The sequence below is a fragment of the Cryptomeria japonica genome, chromosome 11 (assembly GCF_030272615.1).
Source record: "Cryptomeria japonica chromosome 11, Sugi_1.0, whole genome shotgun sequence".
NCBI lineage: Eukaryota > Viridiplantae > Streptophyta > Pinopsida > Cupressales > Cupressaceae > Cryptomeria > Cryptomeria japonica.
This window is the reverse complement of record NC_081415.1, coordinates 403,982,125-404,004,876: the sequence shown is the minus strand read 5'-3', so window position 1 is coordinate 404,004,876 and position 22,752 is coordinate 403,982,125.

The following is a 22,752-nucleotide window of genomic DNA, read 5'->3' as shown; positions in this document are numbered from 1 at the left end:
GAAGGAAATATATAACTGAAAAGGAAAATAAAAATTAAAGGATGACCTTCGAATTGAAACTCAAAGAAAAGTAGGGGAGACTAACATTGGCTCTGACTGGTGACTGGGATGACAAGGGACCAAGACATGAACCCTAGGATCTCTGGTTTCGCAAATAAGCCTTAAACTAAAAGGACCAAAACAACAACAACAACAACAACAACAACAAAAAAAAAAACCTGAAACAACAAACTGAACACAACAAAACTTATGTACAAGACCTGCAGGGGACTCCTACTTACAATTGATATAATTTCAAATCCTGCCCATTATAGGTTAGCGGAAGAACAGTACCATCCTAGTATGCTTTCTTGAAATAATTAGGGCCTTTTACCTCTTGAATTAAAAATGGTCATTTCCATAATGACTCAAACTTCCCATGTGCTCCTTTTGGTTCTCTTCTTCTATCCCAAAGTAAAACCTAATCACCTTGCATAAATTTTCATGGCCTGGCTCTCCTATCAAATATTTTCTTAACCCACATCTAATGTTCTGTAATCTAATCAACCAATTTATCTCTTTCTTCTTCAATCCTCAATAAATGCATGATCCTCTTCTCCAAAGAATCTTGAAAATATGCATCTTCAATAATTGTTTGTAAATTTTAAGCTGCAAGTTCTAAGGGAAGTGATAATTATGCTCCCATGTGATACACTAGTTCAAAAGGTGACATACCTATGGCTCTTTTTGGAGATGTGTGATCCACCCAGAGAGCTTCATACAATCTTTTGTGCCAGTCTTTAAAGTTTTCACTGACTGGCTTCTTCATAATATTTATCAGATTTTTTTATTGCTTGACTCTGCCTAGCCATTACCCTGAGGGTAATAATATAAAGAGTGAGCAAGAGATATCCCTTGATCATAACAAAACAATGAAATCTTGATAGAAGAGAAGTTGGTTTCATTATCATCCACAATCTTCTGAGGAACCCCAAAACGAACCAGGATATTTTCTATAAGAAAATTGCAAACAACCTCAGAAGTTGTCTTCTGCATCGGAATAGCGTCAACCCATTTGGTGAAGTAATCAATGGTTGTCAGTATGCGTGTATGTTTGGCACTTGAAGTAGGTGACAATGGACCTATAAAATCTAGACCCCATTGTTTACATGGTTCATCAATAACTACCGACCTGAGAGGCAAAGTTGTAAGTTGTGGCTTCCCAGTGAATAACTTAACACTTTTCACACTTATCTACTCAAGCATACGTGTCCTTAAACATACCTGGCCAATAATAAAAATTTCTCAAGATTTTATAGGCAATTACTATTGATGAAAAGTGACCACCATCGGCTTCATCATGAAAAGTTTTCAACAGTGACTCTTGAAGTAACTTATCTACACAGCGTAAGAAAGTTCCATCCAACCCCTTTTTGTACAACACATCATCAAAATAACATATTTAGCAGCCTTTAATCTCATATTCCATTTTTCTCTCAGAGAGAGATGCGTTGGACAGTCTCCATAAGTCTAGGAAATATGCAACATCCACAAACCAAGAGTCTTGAAGTCCAACAAATAAGACTAAAGGCAATTCCTCATTCACTTCATTCTTGCTTTCTGCAATTAACTTACATAGACCTTTTCCTCTCACCAATTTTGTTGGCTTAATGTCTAGATTAAACTCATGTATCTTAGACATCAATGAGGCTCTATTGTTCATTCCGATATCATGTTGTGTTAAAATTCTCTTAACAACAAAATGTGACACATAAACTATAGCATGAGAATGAAGAATATAGTACCTGAATTGTTTTACAGCTTTCACAACAGTAAATGCTTGTTTCACTATCAGTTAATATTTCAATTCATGTTTCTTGAGAGGAAAACTCATGAAGGAAATTGGAACTTATTCATTTTCTTCATTCTTTTGTAACAAAATCCCTAACATGGTATGTTCTGAGGCATAACAATAGATAATAAAATCTTTCTTAAAATTTGGATTAACAAGAGTATGTGATTGAGCTATAGCTTTTTTTATCGCTTCAAATGCCTTCTTCCCCTCTTCATTCCACTTGAATACCTTTTTTTCACACATCGGGTTCACAATGTATCTTGTGGTCTCTGCAAAATCTGAAACAAATCTTCTCAAAAAATTCACCCGCCCAAAGAAGGACCTGACTGCATTCCTATTTGATGGTAAACTTAACTGTTGAATTGCCTTTACCCTTTCAGGGTCCACATTGACTCCCTCTTTAGAGATGATGTGACCAAGTAATTTTCCTTCTATAACCCCAAACACTAACTTCTTCAGATTCAACGACACTCCATGTTCCCAACATCTTTGCAATACTTTCCTTAAGTCTCTTAGGTGATGTTTTCTTCTTGTCAAGAAGACAGTTAAATCATCAAGGTATATAATAATTATTTTATCTTTCAGATGACCGAAAGACAAGTCCATAGCTCTATGGAAGGTTGCCCCCGCATTTATTAGACCAAATGGCATCCAGTTGTATATGAAGGTACCTCAAGAATTGATGAAAGTTGTTTTATGTTGGTCACTTTCTGAAACACTAATCTGGTTATAACAAGAAAAACCATCAAGCATAGACATCATTTCTAAATCTAAGACTGTCTACAAAATATGATCCATAGCAAGCAATGGGTAATTATCTTTAAGGCTAGCCTGATTAAAATTCCTAAAGTCCACACAAATTCTTATCTCTTCATTTTTCTTATGAACTAGGATGATGTTGTCTATCCAAGTGGAATGATGAATAGGATATATGATTCTAACTTTCAACATTTTGTCTACCTCCTGAAATATGGCTTCAGCAACTTTGGGGTTAAAATTTCTAAGGTTCTGCCAGAAAGGGCTTGTTCCAGGCTTCAAAGGAATATGGTGTTGAAATTTTTCTTCCCTGAAGTTCTTCAGGTCATCATAGCACCAGGAAAAAATGTCTTTGTATTCCAAAAGGAGACTTATAAATATTTCCTTCTCTACAGATGTGCAACATTTTCCTAGATTAGCATACTTATGATCCTCCTTAGTTCCAATATTAACTCTTTCATAACCACTAGCATCCTGGATTGCAAGAATTCACTCATCTTTTTCCTTCTTAAAGGTATGATGACGATCAAAGAGACATTCTAAAGAGACCAGCCCTTTAAGAATCTTATTTCCCTTTAGTTGTATTACTCCATCATTCATTTCTTGACCCATTTCTAGTGAAAACTCCTTACATTCAACATATGATCCTTCAAAGAAAGTGGTCGTGAACGTTTCTATGCAATGCAACCAAAAAAATTGATTTGCTTGTCATTTTCAAAAACCTCACAGAATTCTGAAATATCAGGTACACTAGGTCGGTGTATCAATTCCACTCGATAGGTATCATTTGTAAACTTAGGATGGGGAATCAATAGGGAAGTTGATATTGCGAAACAATCAGCTTTAGAATTTTGTTCTCTGGGAATAGCCTCAATAGAAAATGCATCAAAACCCTCAATTTCATCCCAGACTCTATTTCGGTAGTGCCTCAACCTCTCATTCTTTGTACAACCTTCTGACTTGTTTCACAATCAACTCTGCATCTCCCTTAACTTGCAATAGCTTCACTCCCAATTTCTTCATTTTGGCTAATCCCAACAACAGGGCCTATTACTCAGCAGTATTATTTTTGTTCTTGAACTCCATCTTGAAAGAAAAAGGAATATGTCTTCCAGAGGGGGAAATAAGAACTATCCTGGCTCCAAAACTTGATGTTGCATAATTTCCATCGAATTCCATCAACCATAAATCCTCCATTGCCTCAGGTTATGAAAAATTTCCTGTAGCTTCATTATCAGATAAGATCATATAATTCCCAAATTGACATTCATGATACAATATTTGTGCCTTTGGATCATCAGAAGGAAAAATAGTGAACTTGGATTTGGGCCCAGGTTGTAAAATGACTCGATGTTTCCCTATGGGAATGGTGGCCTGAGACTGGAATCCATCTTAATCTCACCCCCTAGGTCTCTACAAAATTTATGACTTAACAACATGTTGTAACTCGTAGGAATATCAGCTATCAAAATGGTTAACTTAATTATTTTATCTGGATGAGTAGCAAGGACCACTTGAGCATCTTTGATATGTCCTAATAAGGGTATTTATTTGGAGTCCATTGAGTAGCACCTACCAAAGTTTTTTGTTAAAGATAAACCCAAGGCCTTGGCTACTACAGATGGCATGATGTTATCTGAGGCACCTGAGTCTATAATACAGTTATTTAATTTGTGACCATTTATGAACAAATATATATAAAAAGGCTCAGGTTTTGATTCAAGAATAGACAATGTATCATCAGCTTGATGGGCAACTATTTCAAGGAAAGCTTCATGGGTAGCAGGATGAGTTGACACATCTCCTTGGGAAGATAATGTAGCATTAACTGATTGTTGTATCATGTCAGTTTGCACATATGCATTATTTCCTTTCACAAACATAACCAACCTATCAAGTTCTTTGAGATTAAATTTAAGGTATTCTATTGGTGTAATATGAATTCGAGAGGATTTACAAAATTCTACAATATCAAACGAACCTTCAGTCTCTATGGATTTCAATAACTGAGGTTCTTGAGGTTTGAAATCATTATTATGAAACTGAGAAATAATCTCCTTACCTTTAGGATTCACAACAGAAGATGAAGGAGCACACTGAGGTTTGACATACTATTGATTTCTAATCAGTACAACACATGAAGGATCTTCCAAGGTAACCAAAATATCACCTCCTCTTTTTGAATCTGACTCGTACTCAAGGAAGTGGATTTTAGAGTCATCAGGTTGCCTGAAATATTCTTCTTCACTTGGTTTACTTAGCACCTTCTTAGAACCAATCAACTGGGCATAACACACCATCTCAAGGAAAGAACTTGTTGGTGAAGAGGGAAAAAACCAGCAAGGTGGATTCAAGTGGTTAGTGCACAAACAAAAGACTAAAAGAAATTAAAACATGAAACATGCATAAAACCACATAAAAATATGAAAGTAATAGTTATACCTTTTCTATTTTACCTTCTCCTTCGAATTGAGCTTGATGAAGTGAAGGCACCCCTTGATGATGCTCCACTTGATGTGCTCCTTTGATTTATTGTGATGTGGAATGCTCTCCTTTGTGCTCAACAAGGTGGATTGAAGGATTTGATAGGATTTGAATGATGGATAGGAGGATTTGGATTAGATTTGGGAGAGGATTAGAAGAAATGGCAGCATGACAATGCATGAGAAGTGGATCTGATTTGTGAAGAGAATTGGCTCTAATTTATAGATTGGAGAAGGCCAATGGAGGGCCAAGATTGATTTGATTATTAATGGTTGAGATTGATTTGAGATAGAAGGCATCGATCAAGGGTGCCTTGGGAAAACAAACAGGAATATAAAATTCCTTTGGAAAAAGGGGGGAGAAATTTGAATTTCAAACTTGAGGAATTAAAAATTCCAAAATAAGGATGCACTGAGAGATTCAAAGAAATTTCAATTTCTTTGAGAGACTCAATGTTGATGTGACATAAGTGGGAATTCAAAATTGGAGAATAATGATAAGCATGATTATGAGAGATTCTAGAAGGATTAATTAGGCTAAGAGGGATTAGGAAAAGTGATTTGTAGGAATCACATGACTAGGTTAATTAATTATAATTAATTAACTAAGTGGGTCTAGAGGAAATGATTTATTGAGATGACTTTAGAATAATAGGGGAATAATTAATTTATTTAATAAATTAATTATTGGACAATAGTGACGGGATTAACTAGATTTAATTGATTCTGAGAGGAATAAGGATAACACAATTACGTTAATTAATTATGTTGATAGGCTTAAATTAATTAAATATTAATTTTAGGTGTCTACAGTTGGTTCCCAAAAATGGACGATGGGTTTACACTGCTTGCAGGGAAGAGACCAAGTTGATTTTCTCCAAATATCTATGGAGAGCCACCTCCAACTATCAATATCCGTCAGGCTTGGACCTACAATAATAAGGACGGAGGGTCCTCTTGCACTTTAGGCTCTACAAAACTAGGGAGGGTGATCCCTTCAGTAAGAATTTTCTTGCTCTCCACAAGGATATTCAAGGAACTTACTGAAAACAAAGCAGATTGTCTCATTAATAAAACTCAACAAAAAGGGAGAATTCTCAAGGATGGAAAATCTTTTAGTGATCCTCAACCTTAACCTGGAGTATGAGAGATGGTGAGACTATTTTTCAAAAAATACATAAATCTTAGCAAATGAGTGTTCTGATTGTTTATAAGATTTGTTCTGAGAGATCATGAAGAAGATCAAACCAAAAAGCTGATAACCTAATGAGATTTGCTAGCTAATACAAGTGCCTTTTTTCATTTGGGCTACAGAGTCAATGAAAGGTGTTGCTGAAAATCTAATAAAACTTCATATAATAGCTAGTCTTGCCTTGAAATAATATTGCCTTACAATATTATTTTGCTTATGATCCCATATCTAAACTACTTATCAAATCCCATGGTGAGCCTTATTTTTCTCTACAATCTCATTCAAGCATTTTTAATTAACCCCTTGGATTAAATCATTTAATAAAAGAGTACATACATCATAACAATGCAATAAACAAAAGAAACCCTTGATCCCATTTGCTTAAAAGAAGATAAAATCACACATAGGAGAGTAAAGATTTGGAAACTATATTTGCATTAGTATTATGAGCTATCTTTTATCAGATGATAGCCAACAATTTCAAATACAGAGTGACCCATTTGAAAAGGGGAAATTGCAACTATTTTATTACAATTTTTCTCTGCAAAATAACATTACAGTCCCAGTTATTTCCTATGACTCTCTAGAACTATTTTGGACCTAACCTACCAGAAAAGATCTATTTTACAGAGATCTTTCTCAAAAAATTTCAGATCAAAACTAATGGCCTTCAATTCCCTTTTATAGAAAACAAGGGAGCGACAAGATTTAGACCATTAGACACTTGTCAATAGAAGAATCATTTCTTGATAATTATCCCTAAAGGCTATGTACAATTATGTTTCAAAAAAAATCCACATGTCTATGTGCTGGAACCTATGAATCATTGTTTTCAAACTAAAGATTGGTAGAAGCAAAACCATTTGAGTCATGTCATTATCCCCCTGACACCTTCGGATGGTGTGTGAGATGTTGCCTTTTTGTCCCATAGAGCATTTACCTCTCTTAGAAAGGAAAACAAGATCCTCAAAAGAGGTGAAGTCACCCCTCAAGCTAGAGGGGGAACTCAACCTTAATGCCTAGGATCAGAGGTAGTGGGATGTGAAGATAGGGGGGACACATAACATGTTGGGGAGGGGTCACAACTTCCATGCAACTACATGGATGGATTGTTGCCACTCCGTGCCTAGAAATGTCCCTTTTTTGTTTCTTTGTGGGCTCTGTCTCATAGCCCTTTGCCACCTAGATACTGACATGACACAGAGGTTGTGCCATGCGTGACTTTTCTTTGCAAGAAAGGGTTTTCACGCCCCCTCTAGCAATCCTCCCCACTTTCACATCCCCTATAGAAATAGACATACTCACACATAAAAGAAAGGGTCCATCCGATATCGTAGAGTATATTACAACTCGGTCTATAAGCATGCTCAAACATCATTTCTTTTGCAAAGAGAAAAACTGCACCTAGAAAATGAAAAGTTTTCATACTCTTCTACCAATTTGATCACCATCTTGTTGCATTTATAGCTGAAACATACTTCATCAAGTAGTGGTTTCTCTTGAAACATCATCACTCTAATGTTCTTAATTTGCTCTGCTATCTGTAGACACTAGAATTCATGCATATCACATCTACTGCATTCTTCTATCAAATTTCTTCTGATGCAAATGATTTTACTCTGATCTTATTCCTCTTTTCAGTGTACAATCTCCTACTTCAGTATTTTTTGTCAACAAACAAATCTCTTAATTCATCAGAGAACTCATGATTCATCACACCTAAACTGGACACTTATCCAAATCCTTTCACATCTCTGAGCTATCATCTTTGACTATCAAATCAATCTTGAATTGACAAGTTTGAATCCCATTCATTTTCCCTTTCCCGCGAGCTATAACCGGTGCCTCCAAAAATTTGAAACTTAGCCGCAGATCTCATCTAACCTAGAAAATATAACAGTCATTCTCTGCCAACTTAGCAGTTTGACCTTCCAACTTTATCTGTGGACCCGTGAAATTCTAAATGGGTAGTACCATATCATCCTTTGTTCAAGCTTTGTCAGCAACCTCCCTGCAAGTCCTCTTGATTAGACAAGGACACGTGGAATTATCTTGTCATACCATGGTCTGTAATCACCTCACAACTTCCATTGCGGGAATATGAGGGTCCTCTGATCTATTCGACCTTTACCATTGTGCATACTACCCACCAACTCCTTTAGGACTTAAAAGTCGGGGACCTTTTACCTCAAGATAAAGAATCCTCATTCATTTTGAACATGTGAAAATTGGTGAGACTGTTAGTAGACTGGACTTTACCGCCTATGAACCGGTATTACAAAGCTTTCAATCGGTTATGCTACTAACCCTATCGGTTTCACTAATAACAGTTGGCATCATCTTGTGATATCGCGGTCATTAAAATCTTGACATCTTTAATCGCAGGGAAGTGCTTGATGGGTATTTAGCACTTTCCGGACTTAGGAAAAAATAAACATGGGCTTAAATATTTTAAAAGGGGACCGATAATAGGGAAGTTATGCACTTGACTTAGGAAATTTTATCTCATGAATCGGTTTACCAACTTTTGGCTTAGGGAAAAAATGGCCCCATTTATGGAAAGGGTACCCTTGGTTTTAAGTGGGAAAAAGTAACAGTAAAATATATCATTTCTAGGGTTTTCTTCACAAAAATATAAGAAGTTTTGATAACTCCTAAACCCTAAGCCTTGAAATGTTCTTAGAGGATAAAAGTAACAACCTTAAAATCAATGTTTTGGGCTAAAATTTGAAATTTTATGCAATCAATTTTCAAGGCTATCAATGGCTCTAGTTGGGGACTATCATTTCTCAGGAATGAAGCGAGAAACCAAAATCTCTGGGTAAAGTAGACCAATTACAGGGCAAACTAAGAAGAAATCACCTATACATGGTAACTTCAACTGAAAAGAAACTAAACTAACAAAGAAAACCTAACTAATTCTCATGGATAACAACTACTTTAAGAAAAGTAGAACCTCAAAATTTTCCATGAACAGGTAATTAAGAGGGAATTTATTCATAACTCCATTGGGCATAGAGTCAAAGAAAACCACTCTATCTCAATTCACTTGTGGCCTGCAGGATCAGACCAAGTGTGATGGCCCAAAGCCATCTACCAATGTCAACTTTTGCTTTCCTCTGTCATAAAGATGCTTTTCTTTTGAAAGCATCAAATATAATCTAATAACATAAGTGGAAAACCATTTTTCAAATTTGCTAGCTAGTCCTGTCTGTCCACTATGCTTAACTTTATCACTGCAATTACTATTGAAAATCTGAAAACTGTGCAATGACATAGTACATTTGCAATCTTGTGGCATATATGTTATGTATTCTATATAACACACACCCTGACTACAACCAATATCCTTTTCTGCAAATGCATCATCTTGTTGGAAAAGGAAAATCTCATATTCTGGCACATAACTAAAAATACATGCCTCTTTTGCATTATCAACTTGCCTAATAAAATGAGGATTCTCCAAAGAATCCTCCTTCTCATTGATCATATCCAGCAAGCTATTATCATGGGGAAGGCAAGGATCATAGATGACCTCTTCATATGTTTCATTTTCTTGCTTTGTTTCAAATCTAATGTCAACAATATCAGTAGTAGAGGAAGACTGTTCAAAGTTACTTACCTCTGAATTAGATATTGTACCTTCATCTTCACAATAGTCCATTTCAGGAGTTGATGCAATAATCTCTAGATTCTCATTTGCTTCTTCATATAAAGGGTTAAGAATAACATGAAGCCCCTTCTCAAAAATATTGTAACAGAGAACCAATTGATCTTCATCCTTATCTTCACCAAATAATGCATTGATATTTTCACTGAAATTATTTTTGATCTCATCTTCAGGTCTATCAGGAAACCACGATTCAGAATCTGAACTAGAACAACACCCAATAATACAATCCTCATAAATTGTTTCACCAAAAATTGATGATATCTCATCATCTAAATTTTTATTATCACAGTCCTGCAAATCTACAACTGTTTCAGACATAAAACTTTCCAATTCTTCATATTCATTGTCATATCTATCTGAAATAGAAGACTACAACCAATCTCCTATGAGGTGTTCTCCTTGGAAAAATCATTGTTGTTGTCCTTCAATAAAGCAATGAACACCATATCTGTCTCTTCATTTAATATGTCAGACATTATCTCATTAGCCTCTTCTTCATCAAAATGAGGAATGACCACTGTCTGGGACAAGTCCTCTTCACTCACATTTTTGCTCATATCATAATCAATATTAGGGCTAATGTAATCAGTAGGAATATACAAGTCTTGACATGGTCATTTTATTTCAAATTCATTCTTTTATTCGAACCCTATCATCTTATAGGATAGCAATGGAGATTGAAAACAATTTGAAATATGGTATCCCCTAGGGATCCCATATTTCAAATTGTTTTCAATCTCCATTGCTATCCTATAAGCCTGATGCAAGGTTTTAGGATCATTATCTCTTAACAAATAACTCTCTTCCTCTTCAAATGCAGCCAAATAAACAACTAGGCATACTACATCATTTGGTTTGTAACTTCTAGGAATCTTATCCAATGCCCTAGCAAACCTGAGATTAAAAGCAGGTACTAACTCACCCTCTCCTTTCTGAATGTCCATGAATGTTTTCATAACAGAGCTTAGGTCAATTCTTTCACCAAATTGTTCAATGAATACCTCCTTCAACTCATCCCATGATGAGATAGAACATAATGGCATGTAGAAGAACCAGACTCTGGCATTTTCCCTCAAATTCTGAAAAAATAACTTCATGAAAACATCTTCCTGATTTATTTCAAAATCCTCCATTAATTTAGAAAACTCTTGTAAATGTTGTCATGTTGATTCTTATTTCTTCCCATTAAATACTGGTAATTGTTCCCTAACCCCTATAGGAAAAGGATTTGGGAAACCTTGGATACCATCAAAATTTAATGGTTTACATCTTTCCTTAAAGAAAGCTCTATGATGACTTGACATAGATTGCACATTTGTTCTTGATATTTCATAAGGAAATGTAGACATATGATACATATTTTCATTCATTCCCTTATCTCTTTCTCCTTCTCTTACACTATTTCATTATGAGGCTCAAAACATACTCCATCTAATCTTATACAACAAAGATGAAAATCGAATCACAGAAGCATATAAAATAATCACTACCATTCCCTTCCTTAGTGCCTTTTTCACTACATAGGGAGTACATTCTTTTATAAACTTCATGAAAACACACAGCTCATGAAAATATAAATACCTAGAAATGTTGTTGCCTTCTTCAACTTGGGATTTTCAAAATCACCTTCACTCCTTCAAATCTTTAACACTGATCTTTTACAGAGTTGCCACCTCCTTACAGAGGACCAATACTCGAATAACTAAAATTTCTTCACAGGTCAAATTTGTTCTAACACAACACTACCACATTTCCTTAACATTCAAACAACACTACTAATTCTATCCTCAAGTTGTTGGGGTACTTCATCATAAGAGCTCAAATCTGCTTCATTCTTCCTGCAAATTTCTTGGTATTCTTTCCAATAGACACACATTGGCGCATAGATCTCAGAGTCGCCACTCACAATCATGAGGTATTACACATAATCTTGAAAAATGGATAGATCTGGAATGAACTCTTTATAGAATGATAACTTACAGCAAATTCTTGATGACATTTATGAGAATTGACTCAAACCAACAAGGGACAGATTAAGAAACTTCTTCACTCTGTGGGGTAATCTCAACTTTTATATTATTTTTAACCAGAGATCCTTTACTTTTCATCCCCAGCAGAGTCGCCAATTTTTGTTGGTTCCCAAAAATGGACAACAGGTTTACACTGCTTGTAGGGAAGAGACCAAGTTGATATCCTCCAAATATCTATGGAGAGCCACCTCCAACTATCAATATCCGTCAGGCTTGGACCTACAATAATAAGGATGGAGGGTCCTCTTGCACTTTAGGCTCTGCAAAACCAGGGAGGGTGATCCCTTCAGTAAGAATTTTCCTGCTCTCCGCAAGGATATTCAGGGAACTTACTGAAAACAAAGCAGATTGTCTCATTAATAAAACTCAACAGAAAGGGAGAATTCTCAAGGATGAAAAATATTTCAGTGAACCTCAACCTTAACCTGGAGTATGAGAGATGGTGAGACTATTTTTCAAAAAATACATAAATCTTAGCAAATGATTGTTCTAATTGTTTACAAGATTTGTTCTGAGAGATCATGAAGAAGATAAAACCAGAAAGCTGATAACCTAATGAGATTTGCTAGCTAATACTAGTGCCTTTTTTCATTTGGGCTATAGATTCAATGAAAGGTGTTTCTGAAAATCTAATAAACCTTCATATAATATCTAGTCTTGCCTTGAAATAATATTGCCTTACAGTATTATTTTGCTTATGATCCTATATCTGAACTACTTATCAAATCCCATGGCGAGCCTTATTTTTCTCTGCAATCTTATTCAAGCATTTTTAATTAACCCCTTGGATTAAATAATTGAATAAAAGAGTACATACATCATAACAATGCAATAAACAAAAGAAACCCTTGATCCCATTTGCTTAAAAGAAGATAAAATCATACACAGGAGAGTAAAGATGCGGAAACTATATTTGCATTAGTATTATGAGCTATCTTTTATGAGATGATAGCCAACAATTTCAAATACAGAGTGACCCATTTGAAAAGGGGAAATTGCAACTATTTTATTGCATTTTTTCTTTGCAAAATAACATTATAGTCTCAGTTATTTCCTATGACTCTCTAGAACTATTTTGGACGTAACCCTGCAGAAAAGATCTATTTTACAGAGATCTTTCTTAGAAAATTTCAGACCAGAACTAATGGCCTTGAATTACCTTTTATAGAAAACAAGGGAGCGACAAGCTTCAGACCATTAGACACTTGTCAACATTAGATTCATTTCTTGATAATTAGCCCTAAAGGCTATGTACAATTTTGTTTCAAAAAAAAATCCACATGTTTATGTGCTAGCACATGTGAATCATTTATTTTGAACCAAAGATTGGTAGAAGCAAAACCTTTTGCATCATGTTGTTATTGCCCTGACACCTTCGGATGGCATGTGAGATGTTGTATTTTTGTCCCATAGAGAATGTCCCTCCCTTAGAAAGGGAAATAGGATCTTGGAAAGAGGTGAAATCACCCCTCAAGCTAGAGGGGGAACTCAACTTTCATGCACAAGATCAGAGGTAGTGGGAGGTGAAGATAGGGGGGAAACATAACATGTTGGGGAGTGGTTGCAGCTTCCATGCAACTACATGGATGGATTGATGCCACTCCCTACCAAGGTATGTCCCTTTTTTGTTTTTGTCTACAGGCTCTATCTCAATACTCTCTTCCACCCAAATACTGACATGACACAGAGGTTGCGCCATGCATGACTTTTCTTTGCAAAAAAGGGTTCTCATGCCCCCTCTGGAAATCCTCCCCACTTTCACATCCCCTATGGCAATAGACATACTCACACATAAAAGAAAGGCTCCATCTGGTATCACAAAGTATATTATAACTCCATCTATAAGCATGCTCAAACATAATTTCTTCTGCAGAGAGAAAAATTGCACCTAGAAAATGAACAGGTTTCATACTCTTCTACCAATTCGATCACCACCTTGTTGTATTTATAGCTGAAACATACTTCATCAAGTAGTGGTTGCTCTTGAAATATCATCACTCTAATGTTCTTAATTAGCTCTGCTAGCTATAGACACTAGAATTCATGCATATCACATCTACTACATTCTTCTATCAAATTTCTCTCGATGCGAATGATTTTATTCTGATCTTATTCCTCTTTTCACTGTATAATCTCCGGCTTCAGGATTTTGTCGATAAACAAATCTCTGAATTCATCAAAGAACTCGTGATTCATCACACTTGAACTGGAAACTTATCCAAATCCTTTCACATGTCTAAGATATCATCTTTGACTATCAAATCATTCCTGAATCGACAAGTCTGAATCCCATTCGTTTTGACCTTTCCCATGAGCTATAACCGATGCCTCCAGAAATCCCTCCAAACTTCTCATTTGAAACTCAGCTGCAAATCTCATCTAACCTGGCAAATCTAATGGTCATTCTCTGCCAACTTAGTATTTTGACCTTCCAACTGTATCTGTGGACCTACAAAATTCTGACTGGGCAACGCCATATTATCCTTTGTTCAAGCTTTGTTAGCAACCTCCCTGCAAGTCCTCTTGATTAAACAAGGACACGTGGCATCATCTCGTGATATCGCGATCATTAAAATCCTCACATCTTTAATCATGGGGAAGTGCTTCCCATTAGATCTATCCATTCTTTAACAGGTGGTCAGGGTATTTAGCACTTGTCGAACTTAGGAAAAAATAAGCGCAGGCTTAAATATTTTAAAAGGGGACCGATAATAGGGAAATTATGCACATGACTTAGGAAATTTTATCTCACGAACCAGTTTTCCAACTTTTGCCTTAGGGAAAAAATGGTCTCGTTTATGGAAAGGGTACCTCTTTTGAATGTAAAGGCATCATCTCCCCCAAGCGAAAATAGGTGATTTGGTGATTTCTCCTTCATTGTTGCAAATTGCCAAGTCACCAAATTTTCCCCTTTACATTTTGCTAAACCCGACTCCTTACACCCTTAATTCTGATTTTTGTTTTCCAATTTGAGTGCATGCAATTTAAAATTTAAATTTTCAATTACATGTTTGATTTCCTTGTGATTTAAAAAAGTTTAGAGGTTAAATTCATAAAAACCCTAATTTTTAGATTCAAAATTGAGCTTGTGATTTGTCTAAATTGGATTGATTGTTTCAGATCTGAGAACTCTTCAATTTTACAATTCAAGCTTTCATTTACATGTTCACTTTTCAAATTTTTTAAAATTAAGTGGTTAAATAAAAAAACCCTAATTTTTAATTTTAAAATTAAATTGTGGATTGTGTGGATCTTGAATTAATTTTCAAATTTGAATCCTTGCTTCAAATTCAAAAATTCAAGTTCCCACCTTACAGCATTCAAATTTTCAAATTTAAATTTTTAAAATTAAGCGGTTTATGCAACAAACCTTAATTTTTAAATTTAAATTAATCTTGTGCAATTTCAAATTTACCTTTAAGCATTTAATATATTTAATTAGATATAAAGCTCATAAAAGTTGGTCCTTAACCTGAAGAGTTCCATTTTTTTGTTTCTTTCTTTAAATTAATTATTTTATTAAATATCCCAAGTGTGTCCTATTTCGAACTCTAAGGCCTTATTTCACATATTTAGACATCTCCAATTTCTATATCCTTCCGGAATTCGCATTAAAATCACAATATCTTACTTCCTCAAAAATTTGGTAAAAAGTTGGTCGAACCAAGTAGCTAGCTACTTGGTCCTGACTTTTTCTCCTCAAATTTTGGGAGCCTATTTTGTTGTCCAATTCCAGAGATTTCTAAAATTTTATTGATTTTAGGTCGCCCTAAGGTCAAAACAAATCTGAATTTCAACATTTTCAATTTAAATTTTAAAATTAAGTGGTTAATGAAATACACCTTGATTTTTTAAATTAAATTAATTTCTGCAAAATTTTAATATTTCAAAATTTTTAAAATTAAGAGGTTAGTTTTGTACAACCCTAATTTTCTATTTAAACTTCCCTCCTTTCAATTTTCAATTTTTAAAATTAAGAGGTTATTTTCACTAGGCCCTAATTTAAAATTTAGTCACCTTTGGATAATTTTCAATTTCCTAGGAGATTGCATTATTGGTCTTTTGATTAATTTGTTCATCAATTTGACAATCTTCAACAATGGATGAGTCAAGAATACTTGGAAAGTGAGGCTATTCCATTGATTGAAGGATTAAAATGAATGATTCAAAGTGATAAATATGGTGTTGATATCTTGCATGGTATTTCTCATATTGTTGATTCTAATATCATGCCTATGAAGAGTTGTGCTAAGAACCTAGGGTATACACAACCTCCTAGTCATGTTAATCATTCCATTCGTTTGACAACTCCTATGACTAGTGTTCCTACCTTCACATCAAACATCATGGCTACCTCTACACAAAATGTTATTCATGGGGAAATACCTCTTCTTTCATTCCTCCTACCACAAGTGTTCCCCTTGTTACCCAATCACACTCACCACCTATAAATGTTAGTCAAGGGGGCAAATCCTTCAATCACAATTCCTTCATTCTTCCTATGAGTCTTCCATGTGTTACCCAACCTTCTCCATTACCTACTTATCATAATGTCCCACCTCCTTATTCTCAATCTCTTCCTTCATTCAGTAATATTACTCCTCCCTCTCAATCCAACATGTCTAATTTCAATCCTTCTATCGAAGCTACAATCAATAGTCTAGCCCAAACAATTTCTTCCTTACAACAAAAAATAGTTTCTATGAATCATTCCAAGTATAATGTGTCCACATTTGATGTAGCGAGCCCATTATCCAATGACATTATTAGAGATATCCCTCCTAAACATGTAGAAGTCCCTCAATTGGAACTTTATAATGGAAAAGGTGATCCCTTAACTCATGTTAAAATATTCTGAACTTTATTTAGTGACTTTTTTCATGATCAAAGATTGCTAGCGAGATTGTTTACTAGAACATTAAGGGATATAAATTTACAATGGTATTGTTCTTTGCCTCCTTATTCTATTACTTATTTTCAACAATTGGCTAATACTTTTATTCAACAATTTCACAATAACATTGGTCCTAAAGTTACATTGACTGATTTGATACATTGTAAACAAGGTGTTAAAGAAAAAGTGACTGATTTTATTGGTAGATATAAGCATTTGTATTCTCAGATTTCTTTTCCTATGCCTGACCAATATATTCAAAAGATTTTTATTGCTAATTTACAAAAATATATTAGGGATAAACTTCTCTTAACTGAGTTTACTTCCTTTCCGCAGTTGTGTGTAGTACTTCACAATTATCAACAAAGTGTGAGTCAATTCGAGAAATATTCTTGAATGGCTCTGAGTGATAAGGGTGATAGTACTCAACAACCATTTGTGAAGTTCAAACCAAACAAAGGATTCATCAAATTCAATAACAACAACAACAATCAACTGGTAGCCACTACAAGTGTGCCTCCTTTGTCTAAATACTTTAAAAGAGAAAAATAATTTACTCCTTTGAATGAGTCTTTGCATAGCACTATGTCTCAGTTAATACAAAGGAATGTGTTAAAACTTCCCCAAATAAAACCAATTGATCCATCTAAGACAACTTCACCTTACTTTGATGCTAAATCCTTTTGTCAATACCATCATCAACCTGGTCATGATACTGAAATTTATTTTTCATTGAGAAGTAAGATTCAAGAATTGATTGATAACAATACCATATTTGTGGAAGATGTGAATGATAAAGGAAACAAATCCCTAGCTCCTCATAATTGAAATCTTCATATTTTCAGTGATCCTTTACCATCCCATAATGTGATTGAGACTGATCATCTTGCTTTCTCTCCCGATGATGTTGACCTCGAATCTAACAATGTGGTGAACCTTGTAGATCAACCAGAACCTCCTAAGGATTTGTGCATCACATTTGATCCTAGTAAGACCATTAAAGCACCTGATGGCCCATTATATATAAGTGAAAAAATCAAAGGTATACCCACTAGAGGAGTGCTTATTGATCTTTCTTGAATGGTTAATGTGATAACTGAAGAATTTATTTATAATTTGCAATTGCATCAAGTGATATATGATGATACTGATGTGGTAGTTAGAGTCTTTGATGGTTTTTCTTGTCTTCCTATTGGTTCTATCACAATTCCTATTGATGTCAACACTAAATTATTAGATATTCAATTTGCTATCATTCCTACATCCGATTAATTTTGTGTAAAATTGGGACATCCTTGGCTCTCTTCCATGAAAGGGATCTCTTCTACTCTTCATAAGTGTTTTAAATTTCCTCATAATGGTAAAATCATAACTGTCAATCATAGCATGTATCAACCTATAGTGAGGAATGGAGATGTTTGTCTTGATTACTTTTGGTCCGAACAATTCCAGCCTCTTCAACCTAGAAGTGATGCTCTCTTTAGATCATATCAAAACTAGAAAATTGAAATGATTTTATCCTTGAGTAAACTTATAAATCCAACACTTAGCCTTCCTCTTGATGATCATACATTCCTTCTTGAGGATAAGATTATTCCTACTCCTAAGGATAGAAATCTTCTTCCCAAGGAGACATCTAGTACTTCTCCTTCTAAGGATAAGATTATCTTTCCTCCTAAGGAAAGTGATATTCTTTTTCCTAAGCAAGAATCTATTCCTTCTCCTATGAATGAGTCCTCTCTTCCTCCCAAAGGTGGAAAAGTTCTTCCTCCTAAGCATCAATATATTCCTCCTAAGGGTAGACCTATCCCTCATCCTCATGATGGACCCGATCTCCTTCCTACACCTCCCATTAGTCCTTTATATGGTGCGGTTCCTCTTCCTTTATCTTGTGGAGAGAAATGACCGACCTCTCCTATTTTCCAATCTAAAAGACATCAGCTCATTCATCCTTCACTAAAAGAAGAGACAAATCCTATACCCGATGAACCTAAACCTTTAGCCAAAACTAGACAAAACCGTTGTGCGAGAGAATACTGATGGAGATGTCGTGCTAGACATCATGAAGTTTCTTCCCAAACCATTTATTATCCTAAAACACCAACTATTGACATGAGCCCATTTTATCCTAAAGAAGATGTTCAACCTAATTCTCCAAGATGCAAAATACTTAAAACAAATGATGGTTCAAGTTATATTCCTATTAGAGCTCCTATTATTATTAATCTTGATGAAGAAATAGGTGAAAATGTTGTTAATGATGAAAATGTTGATCCTAATATTTCTGATGATGAATATGAATATGTTGATGTTGACAATGATTTATCTGCAAAATTTTCAAAAGCATTAATCCTATCTCCTAGTAACGAACAAAGTGACTCAACATTAGAGCATGGTCCTTGTTTGGAACTTGTGATAGCTCTATCTACTATGCTTAATGTGGCTCCTTTTGCATGTTGTCCACCTTCCCAAAATAATGATCAATAATATTGGGGGGAGGATGACGTTCTTGATTAGCTTCATTAGAATCGTAGATTCTCTTTCTCTCTTCTCTCTTGCATATTTGTGACATTCTATTTGTTCTTGTTGGTGTAAATAATTATTCATCTTGGATATTATTACACCTTACTTAAGTTGACTTAGGAAATGCATTTCATAGTAGTTTGGGTATGAGACACTTGGGTGTTTGTGCCACATTGGGATAGTGTGTGTAGGAGAATTTCCACCTTTTGTGGACTTATCTTGTTGTTACATTCCACATTCAGTGGGTGATCTACCTCATGTGGAGTATTATATTGTTTCTCCTACCTACCCTTGTTTCTTATTGAGCCACATTTCATGTTTGTGTGCTCACATATCCATATAGCCTTGCCTATATAAGTAGGCTCATCTACATTGTTTGTATGGGCAATCATTGAACACCTTGTAATGATCCAGTTGATCATATTTTGCATCTTGATAGAATACAGTTTATTCTTATCATATATTTTATCTCTCTTATTTATGCTTTCCATTGCCTCTTGATCTTGGCAAATTCTCACAGTTCCCCTCTTCTTCTATTTGTTGTCCCTAGTGTCGTCTAGTTGAGGATTATGCAAAGCATTGAGATCTCTTTTGGTCTCTTCCATGTTGACTCAAAAGACACATCTGTTCCCTTCTTCCATGGTGGTTTCCTTTCTTTGGGGGGTGAGCACAATTCTATGCACACACACACACACACACACACACACACACATGATATACATGAGTTATCATAAAAAGAATACTGACTCCAAAGTTAGGTGAAACTACATCATGTTTTTTCTTTGTGTTCATTATCTTTTGATTTTGTTGGAATCAATGAACACTGAGAGGGGGGGTGGTGAATCGGTTTTTATAATTTGCAAACTTATCAGTTTGATTCTTAAACCACCAGATGCATGAGAAAGTAATCAAAGTGAAGAAACATAAAATGAACAACCACACAACCATAACACTGATATTTTTACATGGAAACCCAGAAAGGGAAAAACTACGGTGGGATTGAGTACCTACAATATTTTTATACTATGACCAATAGTAGAACAATTTTACAAAAGTGGAATGCTTTTGCATTTGGGCTCACTGCCTAGAACTCATTGCTCAATTAGAAAAGGGCTACAACCTAGAGGAAGGCTCACTTCCTTATAGGCTATTACAAAATGATTACAATGATAACTGAACTGAAGTGTAGCATCTAACTATGCAAAAATATAGTTCCTCTTAGGCTCTGATTGTCCTCTGCAACTAATTTGTCATTCTACTGTGTCACATACCAGAGCAACAAAATCACTCACACAGACTTCCTTTTATCATCACACACTACAAAAAGATCAACCAAATCAATCTTATATATCTGCATCATAAAAAATAATCATTTACTAAGTCAGCTTCCAAAAACCGCATAACACACAACATGAAACATGTTCCACAAAGTCAGATCAATCCAATCATAAATCCAAATGCGGACCAAAACAAGATGGTAAAATTCTTCCCATAAGTTGGCCCAATCACTTCAAACAAGAAATTGATCACCAGAAATATCCTAACAAATCCACAACACATGTTACTCCAAAAATAGCTTTGCCCTAACTGAATTATCGAATACCAAAGCTCTAAAATGACACACAATTCAACATTGGATATCAGGATCATGAAGTAATCTGTCTCAAACCTTGAACCAACTACCTTGATCACCACAACCAAAAATACATCACCAAATTCAAGATATGCACCATGATCTCATGCTCTATTGGTAACTGTGTTCCACCTTCCAGACTTATGCCTTATGAACAAAATGACTTCTAGTAAACTAATTATATGTACACCGGATGTGATCTTCAAACTGAGTTTCCATCAATGACAACCTCTAAACATCTATTATGCACTAATGATCACTAGAATAGTATCTCTTGCCAATAGATTTATCTTCTCTTGGGGGCTAAATTATTGTGATCACGTGCTTGTATTTTTGGGTGTATCCTACCTTAAAGCAATTTCTCTAGGCAAGGCATGTGCAATCTTTTTAATGTGGGGGTATACACTCTACTCATGATTCTCTCTCTCGATACTTAAAGTTACTTAGAAAACTTTGTCTTTAATTGCTTTTTAATTTTTGGTGCTTTTTCTTTTCATGACTCACAGTAAGAGAACCTTACTAGTTGTAGTGATGGTTCTCTCTTTCTCTCTCATGATCTTCCCTAATACCTTATCATTGAAGTTGTAAGATCCTAAAGTCCACTAAGGGCTTGGTGTATCTTACCTCTATGAGGTGGTGAAATTCTTTCAATTTGAATTCCTTGTACTTTACCATGAGTATTTGCATAAGCTCATACTCCTGCTAAAGTGGGGGCTAAATGTAGCATCCTAAAATTGCACCCCTCACAATTTTCAATCACATTTGGGTCTTTTCCTTAGTGTTTGCACCCCTCGGCCTGATCAAAGACCTAATTATGCTCACACATATCAAAAACACCATTAAGCTCAAAGGTGCACCACATTGCCACCTTGATCCTACCCCAAAATAGAGCAGGACCAAGGCATGGTTCCCTGGTCCTCACCAGGACCAGGGCATAGCTCCATGATCCTCCCTAAAGGGGACCTAAATTGGACCCCTTGACCCATCTCAAATTTGAGTGAGAAACACCATCTATGTTGGCTCATATTGGAAAATTAATTAATTCATGCTACTGACAAGTATATAAGAGGGATTTCCCCTCTCATTTGATAGAGGAGGAAAATTCAAGAGGTCTTCAAGCATTCAAGAGATCAAGCATTCAATAATGCAAGAGAAATTGAGAATTTTCAGTTTTCTTTCAAGCTTTGGAGCACCGATATAGTTAAGCATTGAAGAAGAGATCATCATTCTAATTCATGAAGTCATAATTCCATGTGGAGGCAATAAAAACATCACAAGGAGTTATAAGCATTTCATTTTTAGTCAATTCAACATCCCCTAAAAGAGGAGGATTTCTACTTTCAGTCATTTCAATTACATTTCAACCACCTAGTTAATTCCAAAACCAAGGTTTGACCTAAAGGAAAACTCCTATTCCCAACACATTTCCCTTTCCTTCTCTGTGCAGGAAGCTAGTGCACAATGGTACCTTTGGAATTAAAATTTATTTGCAGAGGCGAAAGATTTCTTTTCGATGCGCGGAAAGTTCGGAGGACCAAGAGGGTGGGCATCCTGGTCTAGACACACAATCCTTGCTAATTTTTGTATATTTTGAGAGAAGCTCTGAATCATCTCAAAATTCTCAGATCCAGGTGCATGAAGAAATCCCAAATTTGTAGCTCACTGTTTTCTCACATTTGTCTTCATTTCCAGCACTTAGTTTTAATTCAACTAGTCAACTTACAAAAGAGGGTC